Below are 16,856 nucleotides of genomic sequence, written 5' to 3' on the forward strand. Positions count from 1 at the left end.
ATTCTCCAGATGCTTTTGGAATATTACTCAGCCATAAAAAGGAACAAAACTGAGTCCTTTGTAGAGATGTGGATGGACCTGGGATCCGTCATATAGAGTGAAGTAAGTCAGAAAGATAAAAACAAATATCATATATTAATACATGTATGTGGAATCTAGAAAGAAATGGTACCAATGAACCTATTTGCAAGGCAGGAATAGAGACGCAGACATAGAGAACGGATATATGGACACAGAGAAAGGAAGAGTAGGATGAACTGAGAGATTAGAATCGACATATATACACTGCTGCTGCTGCTGCTAAGTCGCTTCAGTCGTGTCTGACTCTGTGCGACCCCATAGACGGCAGCCCACCAGGCTCCCCCGTCCCTGGGATTCTCCAGGCAAGAACACTGGAGTGGGTTGCCATTTCCTTCTCCAATGCATGAAAGTGAAAAGTGAAAGTGAAGTCGCTCAGTCGTGTCCGACTCTTAGCGGCCCCATGGACTGCAGCCCACCAGGCTCCTCCATCCATGGGATTTTCCAGGCAAGAGTACTGGAGTGGGCTGCCATTGCCTTCTCCGCATATATACACTAATATGTGTAAAATAGATAGCTGTTGGGAAGCTTCTATATAACACAAGGAGCTCAGCTCTGTGCTCTGTGATGACCTAGATGGCTGGGATTGGCAGGGGGAGGGTAGAGGGAAGTCCAAGAGGGAGGGAATATATGTATACATGTAACTGATTCACTTAGTTGTACAACAGAAACTAACACAACATTGTAAAGAAATTACACTCCAATCAAAAAAAAGTTCGGGAAAAAGAATTTACAAAAAAAAAAAAAAGATTAATACAAATGTTTCAAAACAGAGACCCTACAAAGGGAGATGCTGGATCATGGGGATATTTTTAAAAATCTGGGCCAGAAGGTTTCTAGGATCAGTACAGTTCCAATTGCCCTGTGAGCTAAGAGCTTGTAATTCACACCTCTTCCTGAGCTTTCAATCTCTGAAATCTCATCTGTAACCACAGATGCCAGATGCAAATGCCAGGCTCCAGAGAAGTCATTCCTGACAAGCTTTTAAATCCGACTCAAGCCACAGAGTTTGGACCAAAATCTTTACCATTTCATGCGTCGCCGGAGTGGGCCAAACATAACTTCCTGCTCTTAAGGAACATGGCCCACACAAAAAAGCCAGGAGGCTTGGAAATAGAGAAGGTTACAAATGACCCTTCTGCCAAACTGTCAAAGAAAATGAGATCTGGATTTTCCTTCAAATAAATGGTCACTGGACACGGAAAGAGACCACACCTGAGTGAAGGCCTAAACTCTTTTCACCATGGACATCTGAGGGGCATCCTAGAAGCTCTAGGATGAGGATGACAAGAACTCTTCCTATGAAATCTGTGCCTCTCAGGTCACTATTGGTCTCCCTAGGGCATGGTGCAAGGCATACATTCAAAGCCCCTTCTAGAAGATACGACCCTGGCAGCTGAGGACAGACAAGGTCCCTGCCCTAAAAGAGCTTACGCACTAGCGTGGGGAAACAAGACAGTCATACAGGGAAATGCTGAGAATATAAATAAGGCAGTGTGGGGTAGTGATAGTACTACACAAAAATAAAAGATAAACAGGCTGCCTCTTCTGGCAGTCTGTGTGGTCTGAGGCCCACTCTTTTATGAAGCTGTTGGGTATATTTTCCTTATCTATTATGGGGCTCTTGGTGAGATCAGATACCTGACAAAAGAAAATACCTATACACAAACAGAGAGATTAAATCATATTTGGAATTCATCTTTGCCTTCCAGGGTCAATGACGAGATGTCCCTAGAATGCGGGCTTAGGATAAACACGGGAGACTTGGAAGGCAAAGTCCACGGCAACTGAATGAGCCCGCTTCGGTGTCCACTTCAGCCATAAGCTGGGTACAGAGTTGATGGAAGTGGGCTGCAGACACCCATTCTGGGTCTTTGCCTGAACTTGAAGGAGGCAAATCAGCATGACAGAGCAGCCCATCAGACTGCAACTGTGCTAAGTCCACGCACCAGCCCTGAAGGCTTTCAAGAATCTCCCAGCATCTTCAGCCTCTCGGAGTTTACAGTTACTAAGGTGATGGAGCAATCACCCGCATGGTGTTTGTAAGATGGTACAGCAGCCAAGCTCATACTCTTTCACATTAGAGAGACTTGAGTCCAAAGCCCAGCTTGGGGTCCTGTGGAATGTTGGGCACACCGTGTTTTCTTAACCTCTTAGCCTCATTTCTTCCTTAGTAAAGAAAAGGCAGTAACTCCCTCATGGGTGCTTTTAAGTGTAAACGAAGACGTACACTCGAAACAGGTGGCAAAGTACCTGATGCTTAGTAAGGTGGCTGGGATTTGATTAATATTAGACAGTCATCTCAAGGATTAAAGCGTATTTAAGGCTAAGAGCCTCCTGCTCTGACAATTCTTGATAAACTGGCCAGCCATTCACTGTATCACCGGTAACAGCCACTCAAAACTCCCAGTTAGGAGTCAGGAGCTTAATTACTCAGATACACAAGCCCCCACTCTATACAGAATGTGCAATTGACAGATAGGAAGGAAAGGAAGAAGGCAGAGGGAAAAACAGAAAGGAAGGAAGAAATCATCAGATAGATGAATGGATAGATGGATAGACAGACGCTATTTATAAAACACTATTCTTGGAAGAAGTCTGCCTCAAGTGATACTAACCCATAGGATCAAAATGGGTTCCATTAGGACCATTCCTTGTTCATCTTTGTATCTGCGATGTCTGATTCATAGTATGGTGGCCCAATAGATGTTTCTTTAGTTTTGTGGGAAATACATTAGAGTCCAGTGACCTGGGATCTGGAGTGTGACTTCTTACTAATAAGCCATCAGTACTCATCAGTAAGGCTTCAGTTTCTTTATCAGCCCCAGGAAGAAGTTGGCTTTGGTAGTCTCTAGGTCCCTTGGCCAACCTAACGCTCTGCCTGTAGAAGGACAAGTCTGTGTTTCTTTTAAACTTGTTCTCTAAACCTGAATGGCTCCCTCTTGCCTGCAGGGTTGTGGTATTTCCCTCTGGAATCAAGGCGGCGGTGGTGTGATGGCTGCGTCAAGCAGGCTGGAGCGGCCAACAAAAAGAAATAATAGACAAAACAACAGTGTTACCAGCATCCTGCTCTCCGATTACACCAACGAAACGCCTTCCAGCCCACAGAGACTAGAACCTGCCCCACTGAAGTCGCAGGGAGAGAATGGTTTCAATTAAGAGAAGCACAGCAGGATTGCGGATTCCCTTAGAGAGACTGCTCCTAAATTATTACAAACAGCCCCAGTGCTCCCTGTAGCAAATTTCAGCACCGCGGGCCAACTCAGGCCATTCTTCAGTTGTGAGACAATCCTCCAGTGAGATACTTTTGAGCAGATCCCACCTGCACCCCTGGAAGTCGAGACGCCCACTCTTGATTGACTCCCTGATCTCTGGTGGTCTCACAGGTCCCGCTGCCAGTGAGGAGAGAGAAGAGGGAGGTTCGCTCCACCTGTTTTCCCAAAGATGACTCTCAGTAGTACGAAATTATTTCAAGACCGTTCATTTTCAAGGAGCCAGAAAAACCCAGATTCTCAGGAAAAGGAGACGCCTTGAAGCTTTAAGGCCTCCAGTTCTGGAGATGGGGAGGATAGGATGGGCCCCATAAGACTGAGTGGGAACGTTGGTGTGATATTAGAGGGAGAAGATGGAATTCCAGCCCCACCACATGAGAGCAGAGACTTCTTGGGCAAGTTACTTCATCTTTATGAGTCTCAGTTTCTCAGTCTATAAAATGGCTCTGAGGAAATGCAGTCATTCATTTACTGAATGGATATTCGCTGCAAACCTCAAAGAGAGGTTTAAGGGACTTAGATAATAAACTCACAGGAAAGCATCAGCGTTGAGTTTGGCTCATAACAAGTGTTCGGTAAATGTCAATCTTTTTCCTTCTCCCACAGGAAGATTAAAAAAAAAACATCTTGCCTGACCAGCCCCAGCTCTCCCAGATATCAAGGGGACCCCTGGGTTCTGATTTATAACGTATTTACACTACGAACAATTGTTTGTGTTTTGATAGTCTTGTTTCAGCCCAAACAACTGCTGCACACTCTGCAACCACACTCTTAAGAAACTAAAAGCAAAATGAGAACGTGACACAAAGGCGGACACTTCTATTAAAAGAGGCAAAGTTTTAGTCACTTCTGAGGCGCGGCTGGGAGGGGCCGGATCTTCCTTTCTTTAGAGGCAAACAGAACTAAGCAGTTAAAGGTAATTAAAGTATTTGGGGGAGATAAGAGGATTGAACATCCCAATATGATTGAGGGGTGGGCACTTCATGTATTCAAAAGCTGGTCACCCAGCCCCAGCCCCTCCACAACCAGGAAATTCCAAGCCTGGGCTTCTGGGGGAAGCAGTGGACCCTGAGGAACTTCAAAATTTCCAGAATGAGAAGGAGGCTACTGCATTAAATTGCCCCTAAGGGTCTTTCTACACTCTGAGACCAGGAAATAGCACTGTAAAAGAGCGCTTCTCCCCAAGAGGGAGGGAAATACCATCTCCTCCTCCAGTCTCATGCCAACTGTCAGCACTGAAGGCAGGAAGAGGCAGATCTTGCTGAGACAAGCAGCCCTGGAGACTGCCTGTCATCAAGCAAGTAAAGACAGGCCTGGAGCGCGACGGCCGACTCGCTTTCACCAGCTTCTGCAATAGCCAAGCTTCCCGGAACATCCCCGGCTGCCGTGTCTGCCTGGCAACAGTTGTTCCAGTAAGCACGTGGGTGTCAGCACTTTGGTGTCCCCTCCCCACCAAATTAAATGAGATCTTATTGACTAATATTTGCCCAGAAATGGAATGAACATCTTCCAAAGGCAGCTGGAAGCATTTCTCAAGCGCAGCAGGAACAAAGTTTGGGCAGAATGAGGAAGGGAGAGGCTCCGGGTCTATACTGCAGTTCTGACACTGAGGATGCTTGCTCCCTGTCGGTCACTCCACACACCATCTGGTAGTCCTTACACCATCCTGCACCTAGGTATTATTACTCTGCCTTAAAGATAAGAAAACTGAGCTTCAGAGTGTTGTCAATTGCCACATAATTGATGAGGGGCAGGACTCGAACCCAGGCTTCCGGGTGGCTCAGGGGTCAAGATTCTGCCTGCTATGCAGGAGCCACAGGAGATGCAGGTTTGATCCTGGGTTGGGAAGATCCCCTGGAAGAGGGCACGGCAACCCACTCCAGTATTCTCGCCTGGAGAACCCCTTGGACAGAGGAGCCTAGTGGGCTACAGTCCATAGGGTTGCAAAGAGTTGGACACGACTAACATGACTCGGCATGCATGCAGGACTCAAACCCAGAATGAACTCCAGGACCCACAGTTTCTGAGAGTGGGATACCAGACTCAGATCCCACTCATGAATCCCTGACCTCGGTGCTTAGCCCAGAGGCTGAGCTGACAGTCAATCCTACTAACTACAAGGATGATGAGTAAACATTCTCTAATGTAGCCTTTAGAAGAAGACAGAGAACCTGACTTTGAGAGACTATTTTCTGATGACCTATTTGAAGAGATGCCTGTTTCTAAATGTCTTCCATAGAGTCTGGGAAGCTCATCTGGAGAAGAAACCAGATGAGTTTCCCAAAGGTTTTAACAATGCACACAATGCAGAATACAGAAGTAGATGTTGACTTTAGCTTTCCGGGCAATACAAATAACAGGAAGCTCAACAGATAATAGGGTACCTTTCCTCTACCCTGAGAAACAGTCTTTAAGGAAGGCTGGAGATTATCTGATGATGCTTTTATGTAAGGAACAGAGCTGCCCCTCAAACAAGTTTCAAAAGAGAGCCATGGGGAGCCCCACCCTCTGTCCCCAGTAAGAAGAATCTAGAATAGCCAAGGCTTGCCTCCCCAAACCTTCCTCCATCTCTTCTCTCCCTCAGCAGAACATGTTTCCTCCTTGTCTTTCACAGCCATCCTGAACATTGCACATATTCAGCCTCTGCTTGGTGCCTTTGCAGAAAACCATGTAAGAGACTATATCTAGGTGATGACAGCCAAGAGGAATGGCAGTTGGGGTGATGCACAGTCACAGAGGGAGGAGAAAAGATGTGGTCTATTTGCTGACCCTCATTTGCTTTCTAAGCAAGTTTGTCTCTTACTCCAATAAATATAGATGATACATACATGGATAGATAGGTACATAGACCAACAGATAGATACAGATGATAGACATATGTGATAGATACATGGATGGACGAACGGACAGATACATAATAGACACATGGATACATACATACGTAAAGTTTTTTTTTTAACTGAATTTGGACATCACAGACTGAATCCACCAGGGTAAGCCACAATTGCACAAATCCAACCAAACAATAAAGTGGATACAGGCCTTCAGAAAAGAGAAGACTAATTCCAAGTCTATTCATTCAACAAGGTTTTATCCAGTGCCCCCATGGGCACTGTGCTAGGCACTGAGAGACCAGGGCATTGAAAAAGGTCAGCAGGGTCATTGCCCCGACGTAGACTATGGTCCGGGGAAGAAAACACTCAACAAAGCAACAGCACAGCACAGTAAATGTTGTAACAGAAGTGCAGGGTGCTGAACGCTTGCACTTTAAAGGGAAGCCCTTCCTCCCAAGGCCTCTGCTGTCCCCAAGAGATGCCTCCCTGAGGCACTGTCGTTTCAGCTGAGAACTGAAGGATAAACAGGGAACCAGCGGGCCAGGCTCAGCAGGCCCCGCAGTCAGGAAATTCACCTCATAATAAAGCGTAAATCATTTCAGTTTGATAGAATCCATTTCGTCTCGTTCTTTCATCATCAGATTTTGAGAAGCAAGGCCCCCTTCCTATGTCAGAAACCATCACATTCTTGAGGTCCACATTAAACATCCCCTGGGTTTCTCTTCCCTGGATTCAGTCCTTATAAATCCTTTAACGATACTTAAGTGATAAAAAGGAATGGAAAAAAAATTTTTAATTCTGAGTTTCCCTCCATGCTGTTAGATTCATGAGCACACTGCATGGAGGTAGGACACTGGCCCAGAAAACCCACCTGTCCATCTTTGGACTAATCAAAATGTTAAGATGTTGGGCCCTTGAGCTTTGGACTCAGAGAAACTATTAATATTTGGAAGGAGTTTTTCTGCTTATGAAAGAGCAATTATTCATACAAAATTCAATAGTTAATTTAGATTCCCTGAAGCAAATCTGATCCATGGGGAGCCAACACAGCGTGGTTGCAGGAACATCAGCTCTGAGAGTGGAGAAGTTAGGCTTCAAATCCTGAATCTGCATTAATTCTGTGATCTTGGGAAAGTCATTAAATGCCTCTCCTCTACAGGATGCTAATGCTAACCGGGAAGTTGATGTGAGTGCTGGATTAGATAATGGAGCTGAACACACGTCACACACATTAAAACACTCCAGGAGTGTAGTTTTTGAAAAGGGAAGCCGGCCTTCTCCCTTGGGGGTCATCATCTCATAATTTACAGGAAGAGATGCTCTTCCAAGGTCGCAGTAATTCTTTTTAAATGGATCACTACAGACTCATGGTCCTCAGCAAAGTGCAGCTCCAGCAGCGCTGAGATGAGCTGCAATGATGAGCTTCTAATAATAAAGTGCTCAAGTGTGCAAAAGATGGACTATTTCTTGCAAATTAAAACAGATTTAAGGTTATTCCCTGATATGCTTTTACTGGAGAGAGAAAAAGATAAAGTTATAGCTATCGTGATTGAGTATAAACCCAGACCATCCAAGCCTCCAACTGCAGTGTGTCCGCCATGTGAACTCTTGTCAGTGAGGTGTGTCTTCCCTGGAGAAGCATGAGGGAGAAAACACAAGAACTTGCCTTTTTTCTTTTGCCTACATAGAATTGCAAATCAAACTCTACCAGCTGTGTCGACTCGCTTAGAGCCTTATTGATTATAAGAGACATTGTTACCAATGCAATAAAATTCTTCTAATCAAAGACGAGGCCACCAATTCCTAACTCATTTGGGTGGATCATGACTGGTCTAAGTCGAGCACTGTGGTCAGAGTTCTCCTTGCCAGTGTTAGTGTGGATCTCCCAGGGAATGGCACCCCATTCTTCCAATGAGAAGTAAAGTGAAGTTGTTCAGTCATGTCCAACTCCTTGAGACTCCATGGTCTGTAGCCCACCAGGCTCCTCCATCCATGGGATTTTCCAGGCAGGAGTACTGGAGTGGGGTGCCATTTCCTTCTCCAAGGGAAGTCAATTAAGGACTTCTGCAAAAGCCATCCTTCCATTTTTTTAGAAGAGATATTTATGAATAAGTATTCCTTCTTCCGGTGGTAGACACTGCTTTTTGTTTTTCCATAGGATGCCTGGAACTGTGAGAGTCAACTTGGGACCATGAAGGAGGCTAAACTATAGGAAGACACTGTGAGGGGCAGAGTGGAAAGCTGGAAGAAAACTGGATCTTTGATAACATCATTGAGCTTCTGGAATCATCCTGTTTCCATACTTCTTGCTGTGCTAGATAACAATTTATGAGGGTTGATCATTCTGTTACTTACAGTGATACCAGCTGACATGCACTGACGTGGGTATACCAAGAAACATGTGACAGATAGCAATTACATGGGACTGACACATCATGGTTTGATCCATAGATGGGCTGTGGCTTTTGTTCAATCATGATAGCTATAACTCCATCCTTATCTCTCCAACCCAAGAAAGCACATCTGAACAAAAGGAAAAGGATGCCATCACCATCACTGGGAGGGGGACTAACCTGAATGTGCTCTTGTTTAGAAGACACAGTTGTTTAGAACTGACCATCTGGATGGCTGGTGCCTATACTCTGCTAATCGATAAATACTATTAGCACTGTGCATGTGTGTGTGTGCACACATCCGACTCTTTGCAGCCCCATGGACTGTAACCCTCCAGACTCCGCTGTCCATGGAATTTTCCAGGCAAGAATACTGGAATGGGTTGCAATTTCCTACTGCAGGGTATCTTCCTGACCTATGGATTGAACCTGCATCTCCTGCATTGTCAAGCGGATTCTTTATCACTGTGCCACCTGGGCTTTTACCTGAAAGCATTCTCAGTGATGCTTTGTGGTGGGTTTTTTGTTTTTGTTTTTTCCTTACCACATCTATCTCACCCTCCTGATAGAGTCCACTCTGGTCATCTCCAAGTATTTACCACCAACAAAGAGATTTTAAAAAAGTGAGGCCTTTGTAGTCAAATAGTTGGACATCTGAGTCCTAGGGCTCTTGCCTGCTCCTCCTGCCTGGACCCAGTCAATGCACCTGCGTGGCTGCTGGAAGTCATCCTACAAACCACCCCCTAGGGACACATCAATCAGACCCTGGCCTCAAACTCTTGCCACCAAAGTGTTCAAAACAAGACCAAGAAACTTCCAATAAAATGGACCAAATTTGACCTTAAACCAAAGCTTAATGTTCAAGATACCTATGTAAATCATGAATTTTTCTCCCATGGAAAAATGATACTTTTTGCCTCCCAGAGTTTGTGTTCCTTCATTGACCCAATATGTGCTTCTAAAAGTTTGAGTCAACTTGGAGGTTCTCATGGTTCTCTTCCCACCACTGCCTATTGCAGGGCAGGTAGGACAAACCTATTGCTTTCAGAATTTTGAGGAATAAAACCTTGTTTTTTGGCCCTCTTATTCAGAGGACCCTATGTGAGGCAGCCAGAACAGGAGCTGCTGTGGCTAGAGTTGTGATGAGGAGCTCTGACCTCACCTACCAAAATGTCGCCTGGACTTGAGAGCTGGCGGGATTGAGGAGTCCAACAGGTGGCCCCACCCCCACGCCCCAACATGGAGCTGCAGGGATCCTACAAACACACTCACTGCTATTCATCGAGAAGTCTTCTCTGATGCTGAAAATCAGGTGCAGTCTCCCTGTTACAAGCTCTCACAAGCTCCTGTACTTTTCCTTCTGAGCTCTGACCACAAGTGTAATTAAACAAGGGTGTAATGAGTTGTTTACAGTGTCTTCCCAGCTCGAGCATAAGTCCCATCACAGCAGAAACTGTGCCTCTCTTGTTTAAGGTTGTATTCCTAGTGCCTGGCAGAGTGCCTGGCATATATTGGTATTCAGCAAATGCATGTTGAGTAAACAAATGCACCGTTTGAAATCCACTGACTGCTCAGAGAGGCTAGGTAGGAACTAGGCCAGGCAATGCTGGGCCTTCTGGTTTCCAAAGGCTCATTGAGTCATAAAGGATCAAAACAAACACCAAGCATGCGTGCACAAGGTACTACATAGGAAACCAGATCCGAGAGCAGTGAGGGCCCAGCAGAGTATAAACACCTGCCCTATTTCCCACTGTGTCACACACACACACACAAAACCCAAGCCCAGGCCTATTTCTCTTCCTCTCTGTCCCTCCAAATCTTCCGGCCCTGGTCAGCCATGTGTCCTCCTGTTTAGTGCCCTCTCCTATCATCTCAAAGGATGAAATGGAAAGGGTACTGGATGGAGGGTCAGAAACCAGAGTTTTGACTCTAACTGGCTGTGTGACCTTGGGCAAGTCATGTGCAGTCTTCGAGATGGCCTTCCCATAGTCATCCAAAAGAAATAGGTGGACTCTATCTTCCAGCACCTTTCCCCATCCCGACATGCCATCATCATTGGCTTTGTGTCACCAGATCCTGAAAACTTCTCACTTAGGGCCCTTTCTCCGCTTTTCCGTCTTTGGATCCATAATTCAGTGCTGCTATAGGATGCAGCTCAGCCTTGCACCTTCTAAGCCCTAGCAAAGACTCTGAAAACCCTCCCTCATTTGCCTCCAGCACTTTTATTGAGTCACTGCAGTAGGGGTATTGTGACAGGACTTGGCAGGGCACCGCCATCCCCTGCAGGCTGGCTGTGTCTGCCCGCCTCCGGAAACGGCAGGATCAAGAACTTGAGCACATACCAAGGGCCCTAGATAAGCGCTGCCCTGGAGAGGAGGGCAGCACGTAGGAGAGCATTCCGAAGACTACAATTTCAATGACTGGGGTCAACCAGCAACAGGAGACAGAGATAAAGGTGAAAGTGACTTCAGGTAATAACAGAACCTTGTAGTTTCTATTCTTACATCACAAGTTTCTGCCTACCAGCACAAAACACTTTTACACCAGCAGGTAAAGGTGGAGAGGTCTAGGAGAGGCAGATGGATTATTACCCCCACGCCATTTCACACAGCGTACTGAAACATTAGACAGATAAAGCCCGAGGCCCAGGGTCACACAATTAGGCTTTGACACGGTGGGAATTAGAGCAGTGTCCTAATCTCACCCAGGGGCTATTTCCAATAGACTCCTGATGGAGCCTTTGTTTATCCCTTGGTTCTACCTTATTTTAGCTACCCAGACAGCGAGCTTGCTTTTTTCCCTTGGGCATAAACAGGGGAAAACTGGAGCCGCTCAGAGTGGGCTGACCAGCCAGAGTTCAGAATCCAGCCTTCTCGACTTGGATGCTCCAGCGGGGCCAGCCTATGGAATGTTACTACTGTTTGTATCTGGGAGGCAAGGAAGAGCCCCCCGTGGCAGCTGAGAATGCAGAGGCTCCAGGGCTGATAAAAGTTGTAATTAACATGCACATATAACCCTTTCATCTTCAAAGGCTTTAACTAACATGAGTTAGCTATGCCTCCTATCATCCCCATGGCTGAGGAATCATTTTCGTCTTCTCAGTTTACAAATGAAGAAGTTGATGCGAGAAGCTACCCTTGGCCACGAGGTCTGGGCCTTGTTCAGAGGAGATTCCTGGCTCCAAGCACCTTACTTCACTAGGGTTGATGGGAAAACAGAATGTGAATGAATCAGGAGAGAAGGCTCAGGGGACCAAACTCCTCTGGGAAAGAGGCTGCATTTATACCATTCTGGAAGGAGACTCAGTCTATGGTATGGCTATTTAACCAGATTAAGTGGGCTAAACTCCCAGCGTTACACACACTATCGGAAAGGTACACCAGAAAAGCCTGCTGCTCTACTGTGGTGATGTCTGTGTGATACAGGAGGGTCAAATCCTCCGTACTGCGCCTATAACAGACATCATTAATTGACCACAGCACTCTCTGTGGACTTCCCAGGTGGCACTAGTGGTAAAGAACCCACGGGTCAATGCAGGAGACATAAGAGACGTGGGTTCGATCTCTGTGCTGGGAAGGTAGAGTCTACCTGCAATGCAGGAGACACAGGTTCGATCCCTGGGTCGGGAAGATCCCCTGGAGAAGGAAATGGCAACCCACTCCAGGATTCTTGCTGAGGAAATCCCATGGACAGAGGAGCCTGGCAGGCTACAGTCCATGGGGTCGCAAGAGTCAGGCCTGACTTAGCGACTAAACCACCACCACCAATATTCTTGCCTGGAAAATTCCATGGAGAGAGGAGCCTGGTGGGCTGCAGTCCATAAATTCCATGGTCAGAGGAGCCTGGTGGACTGCAGTCCATAGGGTTGCAAAGAGAGTCGGACATGACTGAAGCGACTTAGCACACACGCATGCAATCTTTATGGCTGAGCCAAGGTCTGACTTCTTAGCACAGCCTCTCAGGCAGCCTTGAGTAGTCAATGGGAAACGATACAGGAGCTGAAATCTGTTTGCTATTGCTGCCCTGCTGTAGAGCCTGTTTGCGATTCTCTTTAATTGCCAGAAGTTGCCAAAGTTTTTATTTCAACCAATGTTGGAGCTGACCTTTTTCTGAACTCTGTCTAGCACTGTCTAAAGAGGGTGTCATAAGAACTTCTAAGTCTCTGGAATGGAATCTCATAGATGGTGCCACTTGATCACTTGGAATCTGTCCAACCTCATCCTTCACTGTTCTTCAACATGGTGTCTCTTAATTAAAGGGCATGGAGCCCCTTACTGACCCCAATCAAGTCATACTTATTTCCCCAACTTTAAACTTTCAGTTTATTCTTTATGCTTTCCTGAGTCGCTCTCCTTTCTCTGTTCATCTTACTCACGCTCAATTCATCCTCAAATTTTACTGCTTCCATAAACCATCCTACACAATTGCCACACACAGAAATGTCTGCTCTCTTACATGCTTTCTTCACTCTTTTAGTTCTTCTTTCACCAAACAGTAAATTCTCTGAGGACAGAAACTAGATCTACTTCCCTCACTTCTTTCCACAAAGACAATCACATAATAGTTTTTCATGCATTTCTTGAATCTGTGGGTTTATCCCCATTTTACACCCAGAGAAACAGAGGCAACTAATAAAAAGCCTTGCCCACAGTCATCCTGTAACTAAGATGGAAAAATGCCGAGCCTCCGCTGGCCGCATGTGGTTCTCACTTCTCCTAGAATGCAGTGTCTGGGGGATTGACTGGAGATACAGATGACTGGACCGTACCCAGCAATTACCGAGAACAATGCCAACGATAGGAGAACTGAATCCATTCAGAAGTATTTCAACTTCTGGTCAGTGGATTCTAGATGGATATGATACAGGACACACCCAGGATGCACTCTGATCTGACTAGGGTTTTCAGTGACCGATAGAAGAGCAGAATCCCAACAGAGCATTTAGTCTTTGACTTACCACCTTGAAGTGAAGGGTTAGTCGCTCAGTCATGTCTGACTCTCTGAGACCCCATAGACTGTAGCCTGCCAGGCTCCTCCATCCATGGAATTCTCCATGCAAGAATACTGGAGCGGGCTGCCATTTCCTTCTCTAGGGGATCTTCCCGACCCAGGGATCGAACCTGGGTCTCCTGCATTGCAGGCAGATTCTTTACCAACTAAGACACCAGGAAAACCCAACTTATCACCTGGACAAACTCCTAAGTAATGTAGTCTTTCTAACTTCCTTTCCCACATCCTGCCCTCACTGAGCAGGAAGAGTTTCTCTGGTTCCACAGAAAAGAAATAAATATCTTAGTAGGAGTCTGGAAGTTTCTCCATAGAAGAAGCAACTCACCATCTCAAAAGACTATCTGTACCACCTTGGTGTATATATATATATATATATATATATATATATTTCTTTGTTTTGTTTTCAGATTCCCATGGCAATCCTAGTTCTTTTACCTAGGATGCTACAGCTCATCCTCTAAGCACTGCTTTGGCTGAATTCTGTGGTTCATTTTGCACCAACATGTTACAGGGATCCCTTGAGGAAAGATGAGAAATCCAGTGTGTTCATGGAGCTTTGAGAGTGAAGGACACAATCTTTTCTCTTCTTCAGGGGTTGACTTCTCTAGCCTCTTGAAGCAATGTTTGTTCAAAGAATATTGCATCTGGAAGTGAAGTGAAAGTCGCTCAGTTGTGTCCAATTCTTTGAGACCCCATGGACTATACAGTCCATGGAATTCTCCAGGCCAGAATATCGGAGTAAGTAGCCGTTCCTTTCTCCAGGGAATCTTCCCAACCCAGGGATTGAACCCATGTCTCCTGCAGGCGGGTTCCTTACCAGCTGAGCCACAAGGGAAGCCCTATTGCATCTGGATCCTGTGGCTAATCCCAGGACTGACTTTGGGCAGTTTTAGCCGTGGGACTGACATCTGTTGCTAACTTCTCTGGCTTAGACTTCATCTGCTCACCCGCAGGGGGCCAGAAGGATCTGGAGGAGTCCTCTGAGCAGAACACCTTGGCCCAGGAGTCCATCCGGCCAACTGGCGTTTAGTGTAACTCGGTCCATATGCTTGTTGTTTCTGGTATGGATTAATAATTCACTTCTGATATTTAACACAGACCAGGCATCACTTTTGTGTGTTGGGGGGTGGTTGTGGGCGGGGGGGACTGCACCATAGTGTGTTATCCCTTGCATTAACTTTCATGAGGCTTAGATGTTCATGGGCCTGCAGAATGGTGGGTTTACAGAATGTGAGGCTGGGGAAGGACTGCACAGATCAACTAGAATTCTGTCTCATCTGACACATGGAAAATTGGAGGCAAATTGGCGTAAAATGATTGGCTCTGAATCACACAGTCAATCAGTTACAGAGAGGTGCTGAAGAATTATAGGCATTTCTATACTCGAGGCGCCTTCTGTGTGCTAGACCCGAGCTCCAGACACTGGGTGCTGAACATTGTTCTAGACACTTAACGTGTGCAGCCGCTGGGGCTCACGCTGCTCTGATGGGGCCGGGAGGAGAATCAACCTGTTCCACAGCCCTTCTTCCTTCCACACAGCCCTCCTCCAAAGCCAACCTTCTCATTCCCATCCCACCGCATGGAACAGCTGGTTCGGTACAGAAGGTCTTTAAATCATTGAAAGAAAGAACTCCTCCCTTTTTTCCTTTTAACATAGTGACCAAAAAGCCCATCTCTTTTCTCTAAGTGTCACTGGAATATGATTTTGAAGCTTGGGTTCTGCATGAGGTTAGATTTGGCAGAGTGCTGGGGCTGAGAGGTAGATAGACCTCTAGGAAATTAAGATCCTTGGTCTATGGACAAAACCCAGTGAGCTCTAAACTTCTCCTGGCTTGCCTGATACGTCAAACACGAAGAAAGACACACTCAAATTAGAGCGAATGCAGAGTAAAGTGATGTCAAGGAGATGTGAGGATCAGTATAGGAAGCACGAGAAAAAAAAAAATAACAGGTTTCTATAGATCAGAAAGATTTAAAAAGATGAAAAAACATTAGCCAGAACCTATGAAAATCACAAAAGGTAAATGATGAAGATGGCTTTGCTAGCCAAATCTAGAACTTTCATTCATCCAGTCCAACATTTATTGAACATCTACTATAACTGAGAAACTGACAGATGGGAACCTCAAGGATACAAAATTGTATATAATGTACATAAAACAGAAGCTTTTCCCTAAGGAGCTTATAGACTCACCTGTGAAAGAGAACAGAGGCCATAATATAGCTCAGCAGTATCCTTTGAATTTTTTAGATAGAAATATGCTCGTGGGCTTTTCATGAATCATCAGGGAGAAACAACTAGTAGACAAAAGGGCAAAGCAAAAGTCACTTGAGGACGTCTAGAGCAAAGGTCTCCAACCCCCGGGCCACGGACCAGTTTCCGTCTGCAACCTGTTAGGAACCGGGCTGCACAGCAGGAGGTGAGCAGTGGGTAAAACTAAAACCATCTCCCTGCCCTGTCCATGGAAAAATTGCTGCCCATAAGACTGGCTCCTGGTGCCCAAAAGGTTGGGGACTGCTGGTCTAGAGGGATGAGTCTGACCTCTAAGGTTGACCTTGGGAAGATAACTAATTCTATCACAGAGAATCCACTACAAAGATGAAGTTCTGGCAGGAGATTTCTATGGCAGTATTACTTGTCTCTCCAAACTCTGCTTTATGTCTATGTGACCAGCTTTCTTGTGGGTACCTATACCCTTGTCCTCCCCTTGTAGGGAAGTGTGGCCCTGAAACTCACTGATGGCTGAGGGGCTGATTCAGTGACGTCAGCTGGCCTGCTATAGACTATAAGATGATGCTCAGCTCTGTTGGAATCTGCTTCATGAACTGGACACATGCAACAATGGCAACATTTGTAACTGGCATACAGTATTTATGCCATTTGATACTTTTGGAGCCAGGGGCCTGGATAGAAATGATCTTCCAAGCCAGAGGCAAGAGACCAGGTCTAAGCTGCATGGAATTGTTCCTTTCTCCCTGGCATCTTGAGTTCCATAATGGTGAACACTTGTGAAGAGGCCTTATCATCCCCACTCTAATATCCTGGTGGGTTCTCTCTGAGAGAGGAAGTAGAAGATGCTGCCTAGATCCACTACTGATGTGTGGTTTCTTCTAGAAGGCACTGCAGACCTACTCAAGTGCAAAAAGATGTACTGAAATTGAAACAGATGGGGTTCTGTGAGGAGTCACTGCTCCCAGGCCAAAGGCCCAGCTGCCTACCTGCAGGCTGAGTTGGAGGTCTCAGGGGCCTTTGCTTCCCCCTTTCTGGG

General features: G+C 45.9%; 1 protein-coding gene and 1 non-coding gene across 21 annotated transcripts in view; both read right to left on the reverse strand.

Moving 5' to 3' along the window:
* CD44 (CD44 molecule (Indian blood group)) overlaps positions 1-16,856 on the reverse strand; it is an 89,011-nt gene that overhangs the window by 63,350 nt on the left and 8,805 nt on the right. The gene's annotated exons all lie outside the window — the stretch shown is intronic.
* TRNAC-GCA lies at positions 13,676-13,748 on the reverse strand. The gene has a single exon. It is a non-coding gene; the product is annotated as a tRNA-Cys (tRNA).

This window comes from Bubalus bubalis, chromosome 16, assembly GCF_019923935.1.
Source record: "Bubalus bubalis isolate 160015118507 breed Murrah chromosome 16, NDDB_SH_1, whole genome shotgun sequence".
Classification (NCBI taxonomy): Eukaryota; Metazoa; Chordata; class Mammalia; order Artiodactyla; family Bovidae; genus Bubalus; species Bubalus bubalis.